This window comes from Schistocerca serialis, chromosome 10 (genome assembly GCF_023864345.2).
Source record: "Schistocerca serialis cubense isolate TAMUIC-IGC-003099 chromosome 10, iqSchSeri2.2, whole genome shotgun sequence".
Taxonomy (NCBI): domain Eukaryota; kingdom Metazoa; phylum Arthropoda; class Insecta; order Orthoptera; family Acrididae; genus Schistocerca; species Schistocerca serialis.
In genome coordinates, this window is record NC_064647.1 from 72,784,473 (window position 1) to 72,805,882 (window position 21,410).

The following is a 21,410-nucleotide window of genomic DNA, read 5'->3' on the forward strand; positions in this document are numbered from 1 at the left end:
ATGGCACTCTCCCATGCAGACGACTTTTCCGACTTTACACGACGAACACGCAACGCTCACGCTAGTGACACCCTTATTTAGAGCTTGACGTCGCGCCCAAGCGAGTGAGCACATTTCGCCTACGTCTTAGGCCGCCCACCTAGTGTGGCTGCTCGGTGTCTGCAGGCAGCGAGGGGCTGCAAGCTTCCCGTATTCGCGCCTATGTCGCCTCTGCTTGCTTGTCAGAGACAGAGTATCGCAAAACGTACAACTCACTCCATGAATTGATTGCTACGGCATCTGTCATCAGCAGTCACAACTAGCAACACCAGTAGCAGCCGACTGCATGTAAATAATTGGAATGTGCAGTGGGATTTTTGTGAATTCGGCGCAAGGCTGATCTTTCCGACATAGGTTTGAGAATCTTATGGGAACACTTGTACTGTTTCTAAATTAAGTGTAGTGGTGGGAGGAGGGTACTTCCTGCGCATTACAGCACGCTTGCCAATTGTGGCTGCTAATCGTTTGCTCGTATCTGCCTTGACACATTTTCTGACTGTGAATTATTCCACTTGCATGGCAGTGTGCGCATGTTGGTGTGTTAAAAATTCTGGAGGCGCTGGCTATCGATCCCAGTACGTCTCGCATGCTAAGCGAGCGCTCTACCATCTGAGCTACGCCCCCAGCTGACGAACTGCGCTACATACAGCCATATCATAGACACAGACCTTTGCACTCCAATTATTCCGCCGACAAACACTACTCTCAATGTGTCTGTGAGGGTGTCTTTCAGGTTTCCTGCATTCTGTCTCGAATCGTAGTTGGCCAAAATCAAAGTGGCACGAACGACGTCGAAAATAGCGTTCGGCCAACGCTCTGAGGTAGACGAAAGTGTTGTTCACTCTCTAGACTTCATTGAGGTTAGGCCGTTTTACCTAAGGCAGATTTGCACTCGATGACACCTCGACAACAGCCGGTCCTCACATTTACGTCTTGCTCTCCTTACGTCAGTATACGAGTCTGTGACGCTGGCTTTGCAACATCTTGCGTGCCCTTAGGCTCGCCGCGACCAACACTTACCACGCACTGACCACAAAACATGGAGGCGCCGGGGCTTGAACCCGGGACCTTTCACATGCAAAGCGAACGCTCTACCAACTGAGCTACGGCCCCAAGCACAACCAAGCTGCGCTGTTCCCCATTCTTTACTACTCTTATGTGCACGGACACGATGGTTGGTTGGTTTGCAGGGGTGAAGGGACCAGAGTATAAAGGCGCGGACACGTTCATATACACAAGAGTTCCAAGTAGTTTCGATGCTCTGGTATTACGACTGCAAATTCCGTCCGTTTTTAACGTCTTAAATTGAAGGGGCAGTCACAAGTTGCTCCGTTTTCACTCCATGTCGACAATCACACAGCACCTGAGGTAACAAGCACATCTGAAGCCCCATTGTGCACTCGACTGTTCATGCCAACTCACTGCCTCGCACTTTACTACTGTGTACCACTCTTGTCGTCCAACTGCAAAAGACTGGGCCACAACAAGTTTCCGCGTCTCCATTGCACTGCGCAAACTACGAAACGCTCCCCAAACATGGCACTCTCCCATGCAGACGACTTTTCCGACTTTACACGACGAACACGCAACGCTCACGCTAGTGACACCCTTATTTAGAGCTTGACGTCGCGCCCAAGCGAGTGAGCACATTTCGCCTACGTCTTAGGCCGCCCACCTAGTGTGGCTGCTCGGTGTCTGCAGGCAGCGAGGGGCTGCAAGCTTCCCGTATTCGCGCCTATGTCGCCTCTGCTTGCTTGTCAGAGACAGAGTATCGCAAAACGTACAACTCACTCCATGAATTGATTGCTACGGCATCTGTCATCAGCAGTCACAACTAGCAACACCAGTAGCAGCCGACTGCATGTAAATAATTGGAATGTGCAGTGGGATTTTTGTGAATTCGGCGCAAGGCTGATCTTTCCGACATAGGTTTGAGAATCTTATGGGAACACTTGTACTGTTTCTAAATTAAGTGTAGTGGTGGGAGGAGGGTACTTCCTGCGCATTACAGCACGCTTGCCAATTGTGGCTGCTAATCGTTTGCTCGTATCTGCCTTGACACATTTTCTGACTGTGAATTATTCCACTTGCATGGCAGTGTGCGCATGTTGGTGTGTTAAAAATTCTGGAGGCGCTGGGTATCGATCCCAGTACCTCTCGCATGCTAAGCGAGCGCTCTACCATCTGAGCTACGCCCACAGCTGACGAACTGCGCTACATACAGCCATATCAATGACACAGACCTTTGCACTCCAATTATTCCGCCGACAAACACTACTCTCAATGTGTCTGTGAGGGTGTCTTTCAGGTTTCCTGCATTCTGTCTCGAATCGTAGTTGGCCAAAATCAAAGTGGCACGCACGACGTCGAAAATAGCGTTCGGCCAACGCTCTGAGGTAGACGAAAGTGTTGTTCACTCTCTAGACTTCATTGAGGTTAGGCCGTTTTACCTAAGGCAGATTTGCACTCGATGACACCTCGACAACAGCCGGTCCTCACATTTACGTCTTGCTCTCCTTACGTCAGTATACGAGTCTGTGACGCTGGCTTTGCAACATCTTGCGTGCCCTTAGGCTCGCCGCGACCAACACTTACCACGCACTGACCACAAAACATGGAGGCGCCGGGACTTGAACCCGGGACCTTTCACATGCAAAGCGAACGCTCTACCAACTGAGCTACGCTCCCAAGCACAACCAAGCTGCGCTGTTCCCCATTCTTAATTACTCTTATGTGCACGGACACGATGGTTGGTTGGTTTGCAGGGGTGAAGGGACCAGAGTACAAAGGCGCGGACACGTTCATATACACAAGAGTTCCAAGTAGTTTCGATGCTCTGGTATTACGACTGCAAATTCCGTCCGTTTTTAACGTCTTAAATTGAAGGGGCAGTCACAAGTTGCTCCGTTTTCACTCCATGTCGACAATCACACAGCACCTGAGGTAACAAGCACATCTGAAGCCCCATTGTGCACTCGACTGTTCATGCCAACTCACTGCCTCGCACTTTACTACTGTGTACCACTCTTGTCGTCCAACTGCAAAAGACTGGGCCACAACAAGTTTCCGCGTCTCCATTGCACTGCGCAAACTACGAAACGCTCCCCAAACATGGCACTCTCCCATGCAGACGACTTTTCCGACTTTACACGACGAACACGCAACGCTCACGCTAGTGACACCCTTATTTAGAGCTTGACGTCGCGCCCAAGCGAGTGAGCACATTTCGCCTACGTCTTAGGCCGCCCACCTAGTGTGGCTGCTCGGTGTCTGCAGGCAGCGAGGGGCTGCAAGCTTCCCGTATTCGCGCCTATGTCGCCTCTGCTTGCTTGTCAGAGACAGAGTATCGCAAAACGTACAACTCACTCCATGAATTGATTGCTACGGCATCTGTCATCAGCAGTCACAACTAGCAACACCAGTAGCAGCCGACTGCATGTAAATAATTGGAATGTGCAGTGGGATTTTTGTGAATTCGGCGCAAGGCTGATCTTTCCGACATAGGTTTGAGAATCTTATGGGAACACTTGTACTGTTTCTAAATTAAGTGTAGTGGTGGGAGGAGGGTACTTCCTGCGCATTACAGCACGCTTGCCAATTGTGGCTGCTAATCGTTTGCTCGTATCTGCCTTGACACATTTTCTGACTGTGAATTATTCCACTTGCATGGCAGTGTGCGCATGTTGGTGTGTTAAAAATTCTGGAGGCGCTGGCTATCGATCCCAGTACGTCTCGCATGCTAAGCGAGCGCTCTACCATCTGAGCTACGCCCCCAGCTGACGAACTGCGCTACATACAGCCATATCATAGACACAGACCTTTGCACTCCAATTATTCCGCCGACAAACACTACTCTCAATGTGTCTGTGAGGGTGTCTTTCAGGTTTCCTGCATTCTGTCTCGAATCGTAGTTGGCCAAAATCAAAGTGGCACGAACGACGTCGAAAATAGCGTTCGGCCAACGCTCTGAGGTAGACGAAAGTGTTGTTCACTCTCTAGACTTCATTGAGGTTAGGCCGTTTTACCTAAGGCAGATTTGCACTCGATGACACCTCGACAACAGCCGGTCCTCACATTTACGTCTTGCTCTCCTTACGTCAGTATACGAGTCTGTGACGCTGGCTTTGCAACATCTTGCGTGCCCTTAGGCTCGCCGCGACCAACACTTACCACGCACTGACCACAAAACATGGAGGCGCCGGGGCTTGAACCCGGGACCTTTCACATGCAAAGCGAACGCTCTACCAACTGAGCTACGGCCCCAAGCACAACCAAGCTGCGCTGTTCCCCATTCTTTACTACTCTTATGTGCACGGACACGATGGTTGGTTGGTTTGCAGGGGTGAAGGGACCAGAGTATAAAGGCGCGGACACGTTCATATACACAAGAGTTCCAAGTAGTTTCGATGCTCTGGTATTACGACTGCAAATTCCGTCCGTTTTTAACGTCTTAAATTGAAGGGGCAGTCACAAGTTGCTCCGTTTTCACTCCATGTCGACAATCACACAGCACCTGAGGTAACAAGCACATCTGAAGCCCCATTGTGCACTCGACTGTTCATGCCAACTCACTGCCTCGCACTTTACTACTGTGTACCACTCTTGTCGTCCAACTGCAAAAGACTGGGCCACAACAAGTTTCCGCGTCTCCATTGCAGTGCGCAAACTACGAAACGCTCCCCAAACATGGCACTCTCCCATGCAGACGACTTTTCCGACTTTACACGACGAACACGCAACGCTCACGCTAGTGACACCCTTATTTAGAGCTTGACGTCGCGCCCAAGCGAGTGAGCACATTTCGCCTACGTCTTAGGCCGCCCACCTAGTGTGGCTGCTCGGTGTCTGCAGGCAGCGAGGGGCTGCAAGCTTCCCGTATTCGCGCCTATGTCGCCTCTGCTTGCTTGTCAGAGACAGAGTATCGCAAAACGTACAACTCACTCCATGAATTGATTGCTACGGCATCTGTCATCAGCAGTCACAACTAGCAACACCAGTAGCAGCCGACTGCATGTAAATAATTGGAATGTGCAGTGGGATTTTTGTGAATTCGGCGCAAGGCTGATCTTTCCGACATAGGTTTGAGAATCTTATGGGAACACTTGTACTGTTTCTAAATTAAGTGTAGTGGTGGGAGGAGGGTACTTCCTGCGCATTACAGCACGCTTGCCAATTGTGGCTGCTAATCGTTTGCTCGTATCTGCCTTGACACATTTTCTGACTGTGAATTATTCCACTTGCATGGCAGTGTGCGCATGTTGGTGTGTTAAAAATTCTGGAGGCGCTGGGTATCGATCCCAGTACCTCTCGCATGCTAAGCGAGCGCTCTACCATCTGAGCTACGCCCACAGCTGACGAACTGCGCTACATACAGCCATATCAATGACACAGACCTTTGCACTCCAATTATTCCGCCGACAAACACTACTCTCAATGTGTCTGTGAGGGTGTCTTTCAGGTTTCCTGCATTCTGTCTCGAATCGTAGTTGGCCAAAATCAAAGTGGCACGCACGACGTCGAAAATAGCGTTCGGCCAACGCTCTGAGGTAGACGAAAGTGTTGTTCACTCTCTAGACTTCATTGAGGTTAGGCCGTTTTACCTAAGGCAGATTTGCACTCGATGACACCTCGACAACAGCCGGTCCTCACATTTACGTCTTGCTCTCCTTACGTCAGTATACGAGTCTGTGACGCTGGCTTTGCAACATCTTGCGTGCCCTTAGGCTCGCCGCGACCAACACTTACCACGCACTGACCACAAAACATGGAGGCGCCGGGACTTGAACCCGGGACCTTTCACATGCAAAGCGAACGCTCTACCAACTGAGCTACGCCCCCACGCACAACCAAGCTGCGCTGTTCCCCATTCTTTACTACTCTTATGTGCACGGACACGATGGTTGGTTGGTTTGCAGGGGTGAAGGGACCAGAGTACAAAGGCGCGGACACGTTCATATACACAAGAGTTCCAAGTAGTTTCGATGCTCTGGTATTACGACTGCAAATTCCGTCCGTTTTTAACGTCTTAAATTGAAGGGGCAGTCACAAGTTGCTCCGTTTTCACTCCATGTCGACAATCACACAGCACCTGAGGTAACAAGCACATCTGAAGCCCCATTGTGCACTCGACTGTTCATGCCAACTCACTGCCTCGCACTTTACTACTGTGTACCACTCTTGTCGTCCAACTGCAAAAGACTGGGCCACAACAAGTTTCCGCGTCTCCATTGCACTGCGCAAACTACGAAACGCTCCCCAAACATGGCACTCTCCCATGCAGACGACTTTTCCGACTTTACACGACGAACACGCAACGCTCACGCTAGTGACACCCTTATTTAGAGCTTGACGTCGCGCCCAAGCGAGTGAGCACATTTCGCCTACGTCTTAGGCCGCCCACCTAGTGTGGCTGCTCGGTGTCTGCAGGCAGCGAGGGGCTGCAAGCTTCCCGTATTCGCGCCTATGTCGCCTCTGCTTGCTTGTCAGAGACAGAGTATCGCAAAACGTACAACTCACTCCATGAATTGATTGCTACGGCATCTGTCATCAGCAGTCACAACTAGCAACACCAGTAGCAGCCGACTGCATGTAAATAATTGGAATGTGCAGTGGGATTTTTGTGAATTCGGCGCAAGGCTGATCTTTCCGACATAGGTTTGAGAATCTTATGGGAACACTTGTACTGTTTCTAAATTAAGTGTAGTGGTGGGAGGAGGGTACTTCCTGCGCATTACAGCACGCTTGCCAATTGTGGCTGCTAATCGTTTGCTCGTATCTGCCTTGACACATTTTCTGACTGTGAATTATTCCACTTGCATGGCAGTGTGCGCATGTTGGTGTGTTAAAAATTCTGGAGGCGCTGGGTATCGATCCCAGTACCTCTCGCATGCTAAGCGAGCGCTCTACCATCTGAGCTACGCCCACAGCTGACGAACTGCGCTACATACAGCCATATCAATGACACAGACCTTTGCACTCCAATTATTCCGCCGACAAACACTACTCTCAATGTGTCTGTGAGGGTGTCTTTCAGGTTTCCTGCATTCTGTCTCGAATCGTAGTTGGCCAAAATCAAAGTGGCACGCACGACGTCGAAAATAGCGTTCGGCCAACGCTCTGAGGTAGACGAAAGTGTTGTTCACTCTCTAGACTTCATTGAGGTTAGGCCGTTTTACCTAAGGCAGATTTGCACTCGATGACACCTCGACAACAGCCGGTCCTCACATTTACGTCTTGCTCTCCTTACGTCAGTATACGAGTCTGTGACGCTGGCTTTGCAACATCTTGCGTGCCCTTAGGCTCGCCGCGACCAACACTTACCACGCACTGACCACAAAACATGGAGGCGCCGGGACTTGAACCCGGGACCTTTCACATGCAAAGCGAACGCTCTACCAACTGAGCTACGCTCCCAAGCACAACCAAGCTGCGCTGTTCCCCATTCTTAATTACTCTTATGTGCACGGACACGATGGTTGGTTGGTTTGCAGGGGTGAAGGGACCAGAGTACAAAGGCGCGGACACGTTCATATACACAAGAGTTCCAAGTAGTTTCGATGCTCTGGTATTACGACTGCAAATTCCGTCCGTTTTTAACGTCTTAAATTGAAGGGGCAGTCACAAGTTGCTCCGTTTTCACTCCATGTCGACAATCACACAGCACCTGAGGTAACAAGCACATCTGAAGCCCCATTGTGCACTCGACTGTTCATGCCAACTCACTGCCTCGCACTTTACTACTGTGTACCACTCTTGTCGTCCAACTGCAAAAGACTGGGCCACAACAAGTTTCCGCGTCTCCATTGCAGTGCGCAAACTACGAAACGCTCCCCAAACATGGCACTCTCCCATGCAGACGACTTTTCCGACTTTACACGACGAACACGCAACGCTCACGCTAGTGACACCCTTATTTAGAGCTTGACGTCGCGCCCAAGCGAGTGAGCACATTTCGCCTACGTCTTAGGCCGCCCACCTAGTGTGGCTGCTCGGTGTCTGCAGGCAGCGAGGGGCTGCAAGCTTCCCGTATTCGCGCCTATGTCGCCTCTGCTTGCTTGTCAGAGACAGAGTATCGCAAAACGTACAACTCACTCCATGAATTGATTGCTACGGCATCTGTCATCAGCAGTCACAACTAGCAACACCAGTAGCAGCCGACTGCATGTAAATAATTGGAATGTGCAGTGGGATTTTTGTGAATTCGGCGCAAGGCTGATCTTTCCGACATAGGTTTGAGAATCTTATGGGAACACTTGTACTGTTTCTAAATTAAGTGTAGTGGTGGGAGGAGGGTACTTCCTGCGCATTACAGCACGCTTGCCAATTGTGGCTGCTAATCGTTTGCTCGTATCTGCCTTGACACATTTTCTGACTGTGAATTATTCCACTTGCATGGCAGTGTGCGCATGTTGGTGTGTTAAAAATTCTGGAGGCGCTGGGTATCGATCCCAGTACCTCTCGCATGCTAAGCGAGCGCTCTACCATCTGAGCTACGCCCACAGCTGACGAACTGCGCTACATACAGCCATATCAATGACACAGACCTTTGCACTCCAATTATTCCGCCGACAAACACTACTCTCAATGTGTCTGTGAGGGTGTCTTTCAGGTTTCCTGCATTCTGTCTCGAATCGTAGTTGGCCAAAATCAAAGTGGCACGCACGACGTCGAAAATAGCGTTCGGCCAACGCTCTGAGGTAGACGAAAGTGTTGTTCACTCTCTAGACTTCATTGAGGTTAGGCCGTTTTACCTAAGGCAGATTTGCACTCGATGACACCTCGACAACAGCCGGTCCTCACATTTACGTCTTGCTCTCCTTACGTCAGTATACGAGTCTGTGACGCTGGCTTTGCAACATCTTGCGTGCCCTTAGGCTCGCCGCGACCAACACTTACCACGCACTGACCACAAAACATGGAGGCGCCGGGACTTGAACCCGGGACCTTTCACATGCAAAGCGAACGCTCTACCAACTGAGCTACGCCCCCACGCACAACCAAGCTGCGCTGTTCCCCATTCTTTACTACTCTTATGTGCACGGACACGATGGTTGGTTGGTTTGCAGGGGTGAAGGGACCAGAGTACAAAGGCGCGGACACGTTCATATACACAAGAGTTCCAAGTAGTTTCGATGCTCTGGTATTACGACTGCAAATTCCGTCCGTTTTTAACGTCTTAAATTGAAGGGGCAGTCACAAGTTGCTCCGTTTTCACTCCATGTCGACAATCACACAGCACCTGAGGTAACAAGCACATCTGAAGCCCCATTGTGCACTCGACTGTTCATGCCAACTCACTGCCTCGCACTTTACTACTGTGTACCACTCTTGTCGTCCAACTGCAAAAGACTGGGCCACAACAAGTTTCCGCGTCTCCATTGCACTGCGCAAACTACGAAACGCTCCCCAAACATGGCACTCTCCCATGCAGACGACTTTTCCGACTTTACACGACGAACACGCAACGCTCACGCTAGTGACACCCTTATTTAGAGCTTGACGTCGCGCCCAAGCGAGTGAGCACATTTCGCCTACGTCTTAGGCCGCCCACCTAGTGTGGCTGCTCGGTGTCTGCAGGCAGCGAGGGGCTGCAAGCTTCCCGTATTCGCGCCTATGTCGCCTCTGCTTGCTTGTCAGAGACAGAGTATCGCAAAACGTACAACTCACTCCATGAATTGATTGCTACGGCATCTGTCATCAGCAGTCACAACTAGCAACACCAGTAGCAGCCGACTGCATGTAAATAATTGGAATGTGCAGTGGGATTTTTGTGAATTCGGCGCAAGGCTGATCTTTCCGACATAGGTTTGAGAATCTTATGGGAACACTTGTACTGTTTCTAAATTAAGTGTAGTGGTGGGAGGAGGGTACTTCCTGCGCATTACAGCACGCTTGCCAATTGTGGCTGCTAATCGTTTGCTCGTATCTGCCTTGACACATTTTCTGACTGTGAATTATTCCACTTGCATGGCAGTGTGCGCATGTTGGTGTGTTAAAAATTCTGGAGGCGCTGGGTATCGATCCCAGTACCTCTCGCATGCTAAGCGAGCGCTCTACCATCTGAGCTACGCCCACAGCTGACGAACTGCGCTACATACAGCCATATCAATGACACAGACCTTTGCACTCCAATTATTCCGCCGACAAACACTACTCTCAATGTGTCTGTGAGGGTGTCTTTCAGGTTTCCTGCATTCTGTCTCGAATCGTAGTTGGCCAAAATCAAAGTGGCACGCACGACGTCGAAAATAGCGTTCGGCCAACGCTCTGAGGTAGACGAAAGTGTTGTTCACTCTCTAGACTTCATTGAGGTTAGGCCGTTTTACCTAAGGCAGATTTGCACTCGATGACACCTCGACAACAGCCGGTCCTCACATTTACGTCTTGCTCTCCTTACGTCAGTATACGAGTCTGTGACGCTGGCTTTGCAACATCTTGCGTGCCCTTAGGCTCGCCGCGACCAACACTTACCACGCACTGACCACAAAACATGGAGGCGCCGGGACTTGAACCCGGGACCTTTCACATGCAAAGCGAACGCTCTACCAACTGAGCTACGCTCCCAAGCACAACCAAGCTGCGCTGTTCCCCATTCTTAATTACTCTTATGTGCACGGACACGATGGTTGGTTGGTTTGCAGGGGTGAAGGGACCAGAGTACAAAGGCGCGGACACGTTCATATACACAAGAGTTCCAAGTAGTTTCGATGCTCTGGTATTACGACTGCAAATTCCGTCCGTTTTTAACGTCTTAAATTGAAGGGGCAGTCACAAGTTGCTCCGTTTTCACTCCATGTCGACAATCACACAGCACCTGAGGTAACAAGCACATCTGAAGCCCCATTGTGCACTCGACTGTTCATGCCAACTCACTGCCTCGCACTTTACTACTGTGTACCACTCTTGTCGTCCAACTGCAAAAGACTGGGCCACAACAAGTTTCCGCGTCTCCATTGCACTGCGCAAACTACGAAACGCTCCCCAAACATGGCACTCTCCCATGCAGACGACTTTTCCGACTTTACACGACGAACACGCAACGCTCACGCTAGTGACACCCTTATTTAGAGCTTGACGTCGCGCCCAAGCGAGTGAGCACATTTCGCCTACGTCTTAGGCCGCCCACCTAGTGTGGCTGCTCGGTGTCTGCAGGCAGCGAGGGGCTGCAAGCTTCCCGTATTCGCGCCTATGTCGCCTCTGCTTGCTTGTCAGAGACAGAGTATCGCAAAACGTACAACTCACTCCATGAATTGATTGCTACGGCATCTGTCATCAGCAGTCACAACTAGCAACACCAGTAGCAGCCGACTGCATGTAAATAATTGGAATGTGCAGTGGGATTTTTGTGAATTCGGCGCAAGGCTGATCTTTCCGACATAGGTTTGAGAATCTTATGGGAACACTTGTACTGTTTCTAAATTAAGTGTAGTGGTGGGAGGAGGGTACTTCCTGCGCATTACAGCACGCTTGCCAATTGTGGCTGCTAATCGTTTGCTCGTATCTGCCTTGACACATTTTCTGACTGTGAATTATTCCACTTGCATGGCAGTGTGCGCATGTTGGTGTGTTAAAAATTCTGGAGGCGCTGGGTATCGATCCCAGTACCTCTCGCATGCTAAGCGAGCGCTCTACCATCTGAGCTACCCCCCCAGCTGACGAACTGCGCTACATACAGCCATATCAATGACACAGACCTTTGCACTCCAATTATTCCGCCGACAAACACTACTCTCAATGTGTCTGTGAGGGTGTCTTTCAGGTTTCCTGCATTCTGTCTCGAATCGTAGTTGGCCAAAATCAAAGTGGCACGCACGACGTCGAAAATAGCGTTCGGCCAACGCTCTGAGGTAGACGAAAGTGTTGTTCACTCTCTAGACTTCATTGAGGTTAGGCCGTTTTACCTAAGGCAGATTTGCACTCGATGACACCTCGACAACAGCCGGTCCTCACATTTACGTCTTGCTCTCCTTACGTCAGTATACGAGTCTGTGACGCTGGCTTTGCAACATCTTGCGTGCCCTTAGGCTCGCCGCGACCAACACTTACCACGCACTGACCACAAAACATGGAGGCGCCGGGACTTGAACCCGGGACCTTTCACATGCAAAGCGAACGCTCTACCAACTGAGCTACGCTCCCAAGCACAACCAAGCTGCGCTGTTCCCCATTCTTAATTACTCTTATGTGCACGGACACGATGGTTGGTTGGTTTGCAGGGGTGAAGGGACCAGAGTACAAAGGCGCGGACACGTTCATATACACAAGAGTTCCAAGTAGTTTCGATGCTCTGGTATTACGACTGCAAATTCCGTCCGTTTTTAACGTCTTAAATTGAAGGGGCAGTCACAAGTTGCTCCGTTTTCACTCCATGTCGACAATCACACAGCACCTGAGGTAACAAGCACATCTGAAGCCCCATTGTGCACTCGACTGTTCATGCCAACTCACTGCCTCGCACTTTACTACTGTGTACCACTCTTGTCGTCCAACTGCAAAAGACTGGGCCACAACAAGTTTCCGCGTCTCCATTGCACTGCGCAAACTACGAAACGCTCCCCAAACATGGCACTCTCCCATGCAGACGACTTTTCCGACTTTACACGACGAACACGCAACGCTCACGCTAGTGACACCCTTATTTAGAGCTTGACGTCGCGCCCAAGCGAGTGAGCACATTTCGCCTACGTCTTAGGCCGCCCACCTAGTGTGGCTGCTCGGTGTCTGCAGGCAGCGAGGGGCTGCAAGCTTCCCGTATTCGCGCCTATGTCGCCTCTGCTTGCTTGTCAGAGACAGAGTATCGCAAAACGTACAACTCACTCCATGAATTGATTGCTACGGCATCTGTCATCAGCAGTCACAACTAGCAACACCAGTAGCAGCCGACTGCATGTAAATAATTGGAATGTGCAGTGGGATTTTTGTGAATTCGGCGCAAGGCTGATCTTTCCGACATAGGTTTGAGAATCTTATGGGAACACTTGTACTGTTTCTAAATTAAGTGTAGTGGTGGGAGGAGGGTACTTCCTGCGCATTACAGCACGCTTGCCAATTGTGGCTGCTAATCGTTTGCTCGTATCTGCCTTGACACATTTTCTGACTGTGAATTATTCCACTTGCATGGCAGTGTGCGCATGTTGGTGTGTTAAAAATTCTGGAGGCGCTGGGTATCGATCCCAGTACCTCTCGCATGCTAAGCGAGCGCTCTACCATCTGAGCTACCCCCCCAGCTGACGAACTGCGCTACATACAGCCATATCAATGACACAGACCTTTGCACTCCAATTATTCCGCCGACAAACACTACTCTCAATGTGTCTGTGAGGGTGTCTTTCAGGTTTCCTGCATTCTGTCTCGAATCGTAGTTGGCCAAAATCAAAGTGGCACGCACGACGTCGAAAATAGCGTTCGGCCAACGCTCTGAGGTAGACGAAAGTGTTGTTCACTCTCTAGACTTCATTGAGGTTAGGCCGTTTTACCTAAGGCAGATTTGCACTCGATGACACCTCGACAACAGCCGGTCCTCACATTTACGTCTTGCTCTCCTTACGTCAGTATACGAGTCTGTGACGCTGGCTTTGCAACATCTTGCGTGCCCTTAGGCTCGCCGCGACCAACACTTACCACGCACTGACCACAAAACATGGAGGCGCCGGGACTTGAACCCGGGACCTTTCACATGCAAAGCGAACGCTCTACCAACTGAGCTACGCTCCCAAGCACAACCAAGCTGCGCTGTTCCCCATTCTTAATTACTCTTATGTGCACGGACACGATGGTTGGTTGGTTTGCAGGGGTGAAGGGACCAGAGTACAAAGGCGCGGACACGTTCATATACACAAGAGTTCCAAGTAGTTTCGATGCTCTGGTATTACGACTGCAAATTCCGTCCGTTTTTAACGTCTTAAATTGAAGGGGCAGTCACAAGTTGCTCCGTTTTCACTCCATGTCGACAATCACACAGCACCTGAGGTAACAAGCACATCTGAAGCCCCATTGTGCACTCGACTGTTCATGCCAACTCACTGCCTCGCACTTTACTACTGTGTACCACTCTTGTCGTCCAACTGCAAAAGACTGGGCCACAACAAGTTTCCGCGTCTCCATTGCACTGCGCAAACTACGAAACGCTCCCCAAACATGGCACTCTCCCATGCAGACGACTTTTCCGACTTTACACGACGAACACGCAACGCTCACGCTAGTGACACCCTTATTTAGAGCTTGACGTCGCGCCCAAGCGAGTGAGCACATTTCGCCTACGTCTTAGGCCGCCCACCTAGTGTGGCTGCTCGGTGTCTGCAGGCAGCGAGGGGCTGCAAGCTTCCCGTATTCGCGCCTATGTCGCCTCTGCTTGCTTGTCAGAGACAGAGTATCGCAAAACGTACAACTCACTCCATGAATTGATTGCTACGGCATCTGTCATCAGCAGTCACAACTAGCAACACCAGTAGCAGCCGACTGCATGTAAATAATTGGAATGTGCAGTGGGATTTTTGTGAATTCGGCGCAAGGCTGATCTTTCCGACATAGGTTTGAGAATCTTATGGGAACACTTGTACTGTTTCTAAATTAAGTGTAGTGGTGGGAGGAGGGTACTTCCTGCGCATTACAGCACGCTTGCCAATTGTGGCTGCTAATCGTTTGCTCGTATCTGCCTTGACACATTTTCTGACTGTGAATTATTCCACTTGCATGGCAGTGTGCGCATGTTGGTGTGTTAAAAATTCTGGAGGCGCTGGGTATCGATCCCAGACCCTCTCGCATGCTAAGCGAGCGCTCTACCATCTGAGCTACGCCCCCAGCTGACGAACTGCGCTACATACAGCCATATCAATGACACAGACCTTTGCACTCCAATTATTCCGCCGACAAACACTACTCTCAATGTGTCTGTGAGGGTGTCTTTCAGGTTTCCTGCATTCTGTCTCGAATCGTAGTTGGCCAAAATCAAAGTGGCACGCACGACGTCGAAAATAGCGTTCGGCCAACGCTCTGAGGTAGACGAAAGTGTTGTTCACTCTCTAGACTTCATTGAGGTTAGGCCGTTTTACCTAAGGCAGATTTGCACTCGATGACACCTCGACAACAGCCGGTCCTCACATTTACGTCTTGCTCTCCTTACGTCAGTATACGAGTCTGTGACGCTGGCTTTGCAACATCTTGCGTGCCCTTAGGCTCGCCGCGACCAACACTTACCACGCACTGACCACAAAACATGGAGGCGCCGGGACTTGAACCCGGGACCTTTCACATGCAAAGCGAACGCTCTACCAACTGAGCTACGCTCCCAAGCACAACCGAGCTGCGCTGTTCCCTATTCTTAATTACTCTTATGTGCACGGACACGATGGTTGGTTGGTTTGCAGGGGTGAAGGGACCAGAGTACAAAGGCGCGGACACGTTCATATACACAAGAGTTCCAAGTAGTTTCGATGCTCTGGTATTACGACTGCAAATTCCGTCCGTTTTTAACGTCTTAAATTGAAGGGGCAGTCACAAGTTGCTCCGTTTTCACTCCATGTCGACAATCACACAGCACCTGAGGTAACAAGCACATCTGAAGCCCCATTGTGCACTCGACTGTTCATGCCAACTCACTGCCTCGCACTTTACTACTGTGTACCACTCTTGTCGTCCAACTGCAAAAGACTGGGCCACAACAAGTTTCCGCGTCTCCATTGCACTGCGCAAACTACGAAACGCTCCCCAAACATGGCACTCTCCCATGCAGACGACTTTTCCGACTTTACACGACGAACACGCAACGCTCACGCTAGTGACACCCTTATTTAGAGCTTGACGTCGCGCCCAAGCGAGTGAGCACATTTCGCCTACGTCTTAGGCCGCCCACCTAGTGTGGCTGCTCGGTGTCTGCAGGCAGCGAGGGGCTGCAAGCTTCCCGTATTCGCGCCTATGTCGCCTCTGCTTGCTTGTCAGAGACAGAGTATCGCAAAACGTACAACTCACTCCATGAATTGATTGCTACGGCATCTGTCATCAGCAGTCACAACTAGCAACACCAGTAGCAGCCGACTGCATGTAAATAATTGGAATGTGCAGTGGGATTTTTGTGAATTCGGCGCAAGGCTGATCTTTCCGACATAGGTTTGAGAATCTTATGGGAACACTTGTACTGTTTCTAAATTAAGTGTAGTGGTGGGAGGAGGGTACTTCCTGCGCATTACAGCACGCTTGCCAATTGTGGCTGCTAATCGTTTGCTCGTATCTGCCTTGACACATTTTCTGACTGTGAATTATTCCACTTGCATGGCAGTGTGCGCATGTTGGTGTGTTAAAAATTCTGGAGGCGCTGGGTATCGATCCCAGTACGTCTCGCATGCTAAGCGAGCGCTCTACCATCTGAGCTACGCCCCCAGCTGACGAACTGAGCTACATACAGCCATATCATAGACACAGACCTTTGCACTCCAATTATTCCGCCGACAAACACTACTCTCAATGTGTCTGTGAGGGTGTCTTTCAGGTTTCCTGCATTCTGTCTCGAATCGTAGTTGGCCAAAATCAAAGTGGCACGCACGACGTCGAAAATAGCGTTCGGCCAACGCTCTGAGGTAGACGAAAGTGTTGTTCACTCTCTAGACTTCATTGAGGTTAGGCCGTTTTACCTAAGGCAGATTTGCACTCGATGACACCTCGACAACAGCCGGTCCTCACATTTACGTCTTGCTCTCCTTGCGCCAGTATACGAGTCTGTGACGCTGGCTTTGCAACATCTTGCGTGCCCTTAGGCTCGCCGCGACCAACACTTACCACGCACTGACCACAAAACATGGAGGCGCCGGGGCTTGAACCCGGGACCTTTCACATGCAAAGCGAACGCTCTACCAACTGAGCTACGCCCCCAAGCACAACCAAGCTGCGCTGTTCCCCATTCTTTACTACTCTTATGTGCACGGACACGATGGTTGGTTGGTTTGCAGGGGTGAAGGGACCAGAGTACAAAGGCGCGGACACGTTCATATACACAAGAGTTCCAAGTAGTTTCGATGCTCTGGTATTACGACTGCAAATTCCGTCCGTTTTTAACGTCTTAAATTGAAGGGGCAGTCACAAGTTGCTCCGTTTTCACTCCATGTCGACAATCACACAGCACCTGAGGTAACAAGCACATCTGAAGCCCCATTGTGCACTCGACTGTTCATGCCAACTCACTGCCTCGCACTTTACTACTGTGTACCACTCTTGTCGTCCAACTGCAAAAGACTGGGCCACAACAAGTTTCCGCGTCTCCATTGCACTGCGCAAACTACGAAACGCTCCCCAAACATGGCACTCTCCCATGCAGACGACTTTTCCGACTTTACACGACGAACACGCAACGCTCACGCTAGTGACACCCTTATTTAGAGCTTGACGTCGCGCCCAAGCGAGTGAGCACATTTCGCCTACGTCTTAGGCCGCCCACCTAGTGTGGCTGCTCGGTGTCTGCAGGCAGCGAGGGGCTGCAAGCTTCCCGTATTCGCGCCTATGTCGCCTCTGCTTGCTTGTCAGAGACAGAGTATCGCAAAACGTACAACTCACTCCATGAATTGATTGCTACGGCATCTGTCATCAGCAGTCACAACTAGCAACACCAGTAGCAGCCGACTGCATGTAAATAATTGGAATGTGCAGTGGGATTTTTGTGAATTCGGCGCAAGGCTGATCTTTCCGACATAGGTTTGAGAATCTTATGGGAACACTTGTACTGTTTCTAAATTAAGTGTAGTGGTGGGAGGAGGGTACTTCCTGCGCATTACAGCACGCTTGCCAATTGTGGCTGCTAATCGTTTGCTCGTATCTGCCTTGACACATTTTCTGACTGTGAATTATTCCACTTGCATGGCAGTGTGCGCATGTTGGTGTGTTAAAAATTCTGGAGGCGCTGGGTATCGATCCCAGACCCTCTCGCATGCTAAGCGAGCGCTCTACCATCTGAGCTACGCCCCCAGCTGACGAACTGCGCTACATACAGCCATATCATAGACACAGACCTTTGCACTCCAATTATTCCGCCGACAAACACTACTCTCAATGTGTCTGTGAGGGTGTCTTTCAGGTTTCCTGCATTCTGTCTCGAATCGTAGTTGGCCAAAATCAAAGTGGCACGCACGACGTCGAAAATAGCGTTCGGCCAACGCTCTGAGGTAGACGAAAGTGTTGTTCACTCTCTAGACTTCATTGAGGTTAGGCCGTTTTACCTAAGGCAGATTTGCACTCGATGACACCTCGACAACAGCCGGTCCTCACATTTACGTCTTGCTCTCCTTACGTCAGTATACGAGTCTGTGACGCTGGCTTTGCAACATCTTGCGTGCCCTTAGGCTCGCCGCGACCAACACTTACCACGCACTGACCACAAAACATGAAGGCGCCGGGGCTTGAACCCGGGACCTTTCACATGCAAAGCGAACGCTCTACCAACTGAGCTACGCCCCCAAGCACAACGAAGCTGCGCTGTTCCTCATTCTTTACTACTCTTATGTGCACGGACACGATGGTTGGTTGGTTTGCAGGGGTGAAGGGACCAGAGTACAAAGGCGCGGACACGTTCATATACACAAGAGTTCCAAGTAGTTTCGATGCTCTGGTATTACGACTGCAAATTCCGTCCGTTTTTAACGTCTTAAATTGAAGGGGCAGTCACAAGTTGCTCCGTTTTCACTCCATGTCGACAATCACACAGCACCTGAGGTAACAAGCACATCTGAAGCCCCATTGTGCACTCGACTGTTCATGCCAACTCACTGCCTCGCACTTTACTACTGTGTACCACTCTTGTCGTCCAACTGCAAAAGACTGGGCCACAACAAGTTTCCGCGTCTCCACTGCACTGCGCAAACTACGAAACGCTCCCCAAACATGGCACTCTCCCATGCAGACGACTTTTCCGACTTTACACGACGAACACGCAACGCTCACGCTAGTGACACCCTTATTTAGAGCTTGACGTCGCGCCCAAGCGAGTGAGCACATTTCGCCTACGTCTTAGGCCGCCCACCTAGTGTGGCTGCTCGGTGTCTGCAGGCAGCGAGGGGCTGCAAGCTTCCCGTATTCGCGCCTATGTCGCCTCTGCTTGCTTGTCAGAGACAGAGTATCGCAAAACGTACAACTCACTCCATGAATTGATTGCTACGGCATCTGTCATCAGCAGTCACAACTAGCAACACCAGTAGCAGCCGACTGCATGTAAATAATTGGAATGTGCAGTGGGATTTTTGTGAATTCGGCGCAAGGCTGATCTTTCCGACATAGGTTTGAGAATCGTATGGGAACACTTGTACTGTTTCTAAATTAAGTGTAGTGGTGGGAGGAGGGTACTTCCTGTGCATTACAGCACGCTTGCCAATTGTGGCTGCTAATCGTTTGCTCGTATCTGCCTTGACACATTTTCTGACTGTGAATTATTCCACTTGCATGGCAGTGTGCGCATGTTGGTGTGTTAAAAATTCTGGAGGCGCTGGGTATCGATCCCAGTACCTCTCGCATGCTAAGCGAGCGCTCTACCATCTGAGCTACGCCCCCAGCTGACGAACTGCGCTACATACAGCCATATCAATGACACAGACCTTTGCACTCCAATTATTCCGCCGACAAACACTACTCTCAATGTGTCTGTGAGGGTGTCTTTCAGGTTTCCTGCATTCTGTCTCGAATCGTAGTTGGCCAAAATCAAAGTGGCACGCACGACGTCGAAAATAGCGTTCGGCCAACGCTCTGAGGTAGACGAAAGTGTTGTTCACTCTCTAGACTTCATTGAGGTTAGGCCGTTTTACCTAAGGCAGATTTGCACTCGATGACACCTCGACAACAGCCGGTCCTCACATTTACGTCTTGCTCTCCTTACGTCAGTATACGAGTCTGTGACGCTGGCTTTGCAACATCTTGCGTGCCCTTAGGCTCGCCGCGACCAACACTTACCACGCACTGACCACAAAACATGGAGGCGCCGGGGCTTGAACCCGGGACCTTTCACATGCAAAGCGAACGCTCTACCAACTGAGCTACGCCCCCAAGCACAACCAAGCTGCGCTGTTCCCCATTCTTTACTACTCTTATGTGCACGGACACGATGGTTGGTTGGTTTGCAGGGGTGAAGGGACCAGAGTACAAAGGCGCGGACACGTTCATATACACAAGAGTTCCAAGTAGTTTCGATGCTCTGGTATTACGACTGCAAATTCCGTCCGTTTTTAACGTCTTAAATTGAAGGGGCAGTCACAAGTTGCTCCGTTTTCACTCCATGTCGACAATCACACAGCACCTGAGGTAACAAGCACATCTGAAGCCCCATTGTGCACTCGACTGTTCATGCCAACTCACTGCCTCGCACTTTACTACTGTGTACCACTCTTGTCGTCCAACTGCAAAAGACTGGGCCACAACAAGTTTCCGCGTCTCCACTGCACTGCGCAAACTACGAAACGCTCCCCAAACATGGCACTCTCCCATGCAGACGACTTTTCCGACTTTACACGACGAACACGCAACGCTCACGCTAGTGACACCCTTATTTAGAGCTTGACGTCGCGCCCAAGCGAGTGAGCACATTTCGCCTACGTCTTAGGCCGCCCACCTAGTGTGGCTGCTCGGTGTCTGCAGGCAGCGAGGGGCTGCAAGCTTCCCGTATTCGCGCCTATGTCGCCTCTGCTTGCTTGTCAGAGACAGAGTATCGCAAAACGTACAACTCACTCCATGAATTGATTGCTACGGCATCTGTCATCAGCAGTCACAACTAGCAACACCAGTAGCAGCCGACTGCATGTAAATAATTGGAATGTGCAGTGGGATTTTTGTGAATTCGGCGCAAGGCTGATCTTTCCGACATAGGTTTGAGAATCTTATGGGAACACTTGTACTGTTTCTAAATTAAGTGTAGTGGTGGGAGGAGGGTACTTCCTGCGCATTACAGCACGCTTGCCAATTGTGGCTGCTAATCGTTTGCTCGTATCTGCCTTGACACATTTTCTGACTGTGAATTATTCCACTTGCATGGCAGTGTGCGCATGTTGGTGTGTTAAAAATTCTGGAGGCGCTTGGTATCGATCCCAGTACCTCTCGCATGCTAAGCGAGCGCTCTACCATCTGAGCTACGCCCCCAGCTGACGAACTGCGCTACATACAGCCATATCATAGACAAGACCTTTGCACTCCAATTATTCCGCCGACAAACACTACTCTCAATGTGTCTGTGAGGGTGTCTTTCAGGTTTCCTGCATTCTGTCTCGAATCGTAGTTGGCCAAAATCAAAGTGGCACGCACGACGTCGAAAATAGCGTTCGGCCAACGCTCTGAGGTAGACGAAAGTGTTGTTCACTCTCTAGACTTCATTGAGGTTAGGCCGTTTTACCTAAGGCAGATTTGCACTCGAT

At 50.4% G+C, this 21,410-nt stretch overlaps 25 non-coding genes across 25 annotated transcripts; all 25 read right to left on the reverse strand.

Annotated features, from left to right (window-relative positions):
• Positions 1 to 1,079: 1,079 nt before the first annotated feature.
• On the reverse strand, positions 1,080 to 1,152 carry Trnaa-ugc (transfer RNA alanine (anticodon UGC)). The gene has a single exon. It is a non-coding gene; the product is annotated as a tRNA-Ala (tRNA).
• Positions 1,153 to 2,165: 1,013 nt separating this feature from the next.
• Trnaa-agc (transfer RNA alanine (anticodon AGC)) lies at positions 2,166 to 2,238 on the reverse strand. Its single transcript has one exon. It is a non-coding gene; the product is annotated as a tRNA-Ala (tRNA).
• Positions 2,239 to 2,654: 416 nt separating this feature from the next.
• Positions 2,655 to 2,727, reverse strand: Trnaa-ugc (transfer RNA alanine (anticodon UGC)). The gene has a single exon. It is a non-coding gene; the product is annotated as a tRNA-Ala (tRNA).
• A 1,502-nt stretch (positions 2,728 to 4,229) lies between these two features.
• Positions 4,230 to 4,302, reverse strand: Trnaa-ugc (transfer RNA alanine (anticodon UGC)). The gene has a single exon. It is a non-coding gene; the product is annotated as a tRNA-Ala (tRNA).
• A 1,013-nt stretch (positions 4,303 to 5,315) lies between these two features.
• Trnaa-agc (transfer RNA alanine (anticodon AGC)) lies at positions 5,316 to 5,388 on the reverse strand. The gene has a single exon. It is a non-coding gene; the product is annotated as a tRNA-Ala (tRNA).
• A 416-nt stretch (positions 5,389 to 5,804) lies between these two features.
• Trnaa-ugc (transfer RNA alanine (anticodon UGC)) lies at positions 5,805 to 5,877 on the reverse strand. The gene has a single exon. It is a non-coding gene; the product is annotated as a tRNA-Ala (tRNA).
• A 1,013-nt stretch (positions 5,878 to 6,890) lies between these two features.
• Trnaa-agc (transfer RNA alanine (anticodon AGC)) lies at positions 6,891 to 6,963 on the reverse strand. The gene has a single exon. It is a non-coding gene; the product is annotated as a tRNA-Ala (tRNA).
• A 416-nt stretch (positions 6,964 to 7,379) lies between these two features.
• On the reverse strand, positions 7,380 to 7,452 carry Trnaa-ugc (transfer RNA alanine (anticodon UGC)). Its single transcript has one exon. It is a non-coding gene; the product is annotated as a tRNA-Ala (tRNA).
• A 1,013-nt stretch (positions 7,453 to 8,465) lies between these two features.
• On the reverse strand, positions 8,466 to 8,538 carry Trnaa-agc (transfer RNA alanine (anticodon AGC)). Its single transcript has one exon. It is a non-coding gene; the product is annotated as a tRNA-Ala (tRNA).
• Positions 8,539 to 8,954: 416 nt separating this feature from the next.
• Trnaa-ugc (transfer RNA alanine (anticodon UGC)) lies at positions 8,955 to 9,027 on the reverse strand. Its single transcript has one exon. It is a non-coding gene; the product is annotated as a tRNA-Ala (tRNA).
• Positions 9,028 to 10,040: 1,013 nt separating this feature from the next.
• Trnaa-agc (transfer RNA alanine (anticodon AGC)) lies at positions 10,041 to 10,113 on the reverse strand. Its single transcript has one exon. It is a non-coding gene; the product is annotated as a tRNA-Ala (tRNA).
• A 416-nt stretch (positions 10,114 to 10,529) lies between these two features.
• Trnaa-ugc (transfer RNA alanine (anticodon UGC)) lies at positions 10,530 to 10,602 on the reverse strand. The gene has a single exon. It is a non-coding gene; the product is annotated as a tRNA-Ala (tRNA).
• A 1,013-nt stretch (positions 10,603 to 11,615) lies between these two features.
• Positions 11,616 to 11,688, reverse strand: Trnaa-agc (transfer RNA alanine (anticodon AGC)). The gene has a single exon. It is a non-coding gene; the product is annotated as a tRNA-Ala (tRNA).
• Positions 11,689 to 12,104: 416 nt separating this feature from the next.
• Trnaa-ugc (transfer RNA alanine (anticodon UGC)) lies at positions 12,105 to 12,177 on the reverse strand. Its single transcript has one exon. It is a non-coding gene; the product is annotated as a tRNA-Ala (tRNA).
• Positions 12,178 to 13,190: 1,013 nt separating this feature from the next.
• Positions 13,191 to 13,263, reverse strand: Trnaa-agc (transfer RNA alanine (anticodon AGC)). The gene has a single exon. It is a non-coding gene; the product is annotated as a tRNA-Ala (tRNA).
• A 416-nt stretch (positions 13,264 to 13,679) lies between these two features.
• On the reverse strand, positions 13,680 to 13,752 carry Trnaa-ugc (transfer RNA alanine (anticodon UGC)). Its single transcript has one exon. It is a non-coding gene; the product is annotated as a tRNA-Ala (tRNA).
• Positions 13,753 to 14,765: 1,013 nt separating this feature from the next.
• On the reverse strand, positions 14,766 to 14,838 carry Trnaa-agc (transfer RNA alanine (anticodon AGC)). Its single transcript has one exon. It is a non-coding gene; the product is annotated as a tRNA-Ala (tRNA).
• A 416-nt stretch (positions 14,839 to 15,254) lies between these two features.
• Trnaa-ugc (transfer RNA alanine (anticodon UGC)) lies at positions 15,255 to 15,327 on the reverse strand. Its single transcript has one exon. It is a non-coding gene; the product is annotated as a tRNA-Ala (tRNA).
• A 1,013-nt stretch (positions 15,328 to 16,340) lies between these two features.
• Positions 16,341 to 16,413, reverse strand: Trnaa-agc (transfer RNA alanine (anticodon AGC)). Its single transcript has one exon. It is a non-coding gene; the product is annotated as a tRNA-Ala (tRNA).
• A 416-nt stretch (positions 16,414 to 16,829) lies between these two features.
• On the reverse strand, positions 16,830 to 16,902 carry Trnaa-ugc (transfer RNA alanine (anticodon UGC)). Its single transcript has one exon. It is a non-coding gene; the product is annotated as a tRNA-Ala (tRNA).
• A 1,013-nt stretch (positions 16,903 to 17,915) lies between these two features.
• Trnaa-agc (transfer RNA alanine (anticodon AGC)) lies at positions 17,916 to 17,988 on the reverse strand. The gene has a single exon. It is a non-coding gene; the product is annotated as a tRNA-Ala (tRNA).
• A 416-nt stretch (positions 17,989 to 18,404) lies between these two features.
• Trnaa-ugc (transfer RNA alanine (anticodon UGC)) lies at positions 18,405 to 18,477 on the reverse strand. The gene has a single exon. It is a non-coding gene; the product is annotated as a tRNA-Ala (tRNA).
• A 1,013-nt stretch (positions 18,478 to 19,490) lies between these two features.
• Positions 19,491 to 19,563, reverse strand: Trnaa-agc (transfer RNA alanine (anticodon AGC)). The gene has a single exon. It is a non-coding gene; the product is annotated as a tRNA-Ala (tRNA).
• Positions 19,564 to 19,979: 416 nt separating this feature from the next.
• On the reverse strand, positions 19,980 to 20,052 carry Trnaa-ugc (transfer RNA alanine (anticodon UGC)). The gene has a single exon. It is a non-coding gene; the product is annotated as a tRNA-Ala (tRNA).
• A 1,013-nt stretch (positions 20,053 to 21,065) lies between these two features.
• Trnaa-agc (transfer RNA alanine (anticodon AGC)) lies at positions 21,066 to 21,138 on the reverse strand. Its single transcript has one exon. It is a non-coding gene; the product is annotated as a tRNA-Ala (tRNA).
• Positions 21,139 to 21,410: the final 272 nt, after the last annotated feature.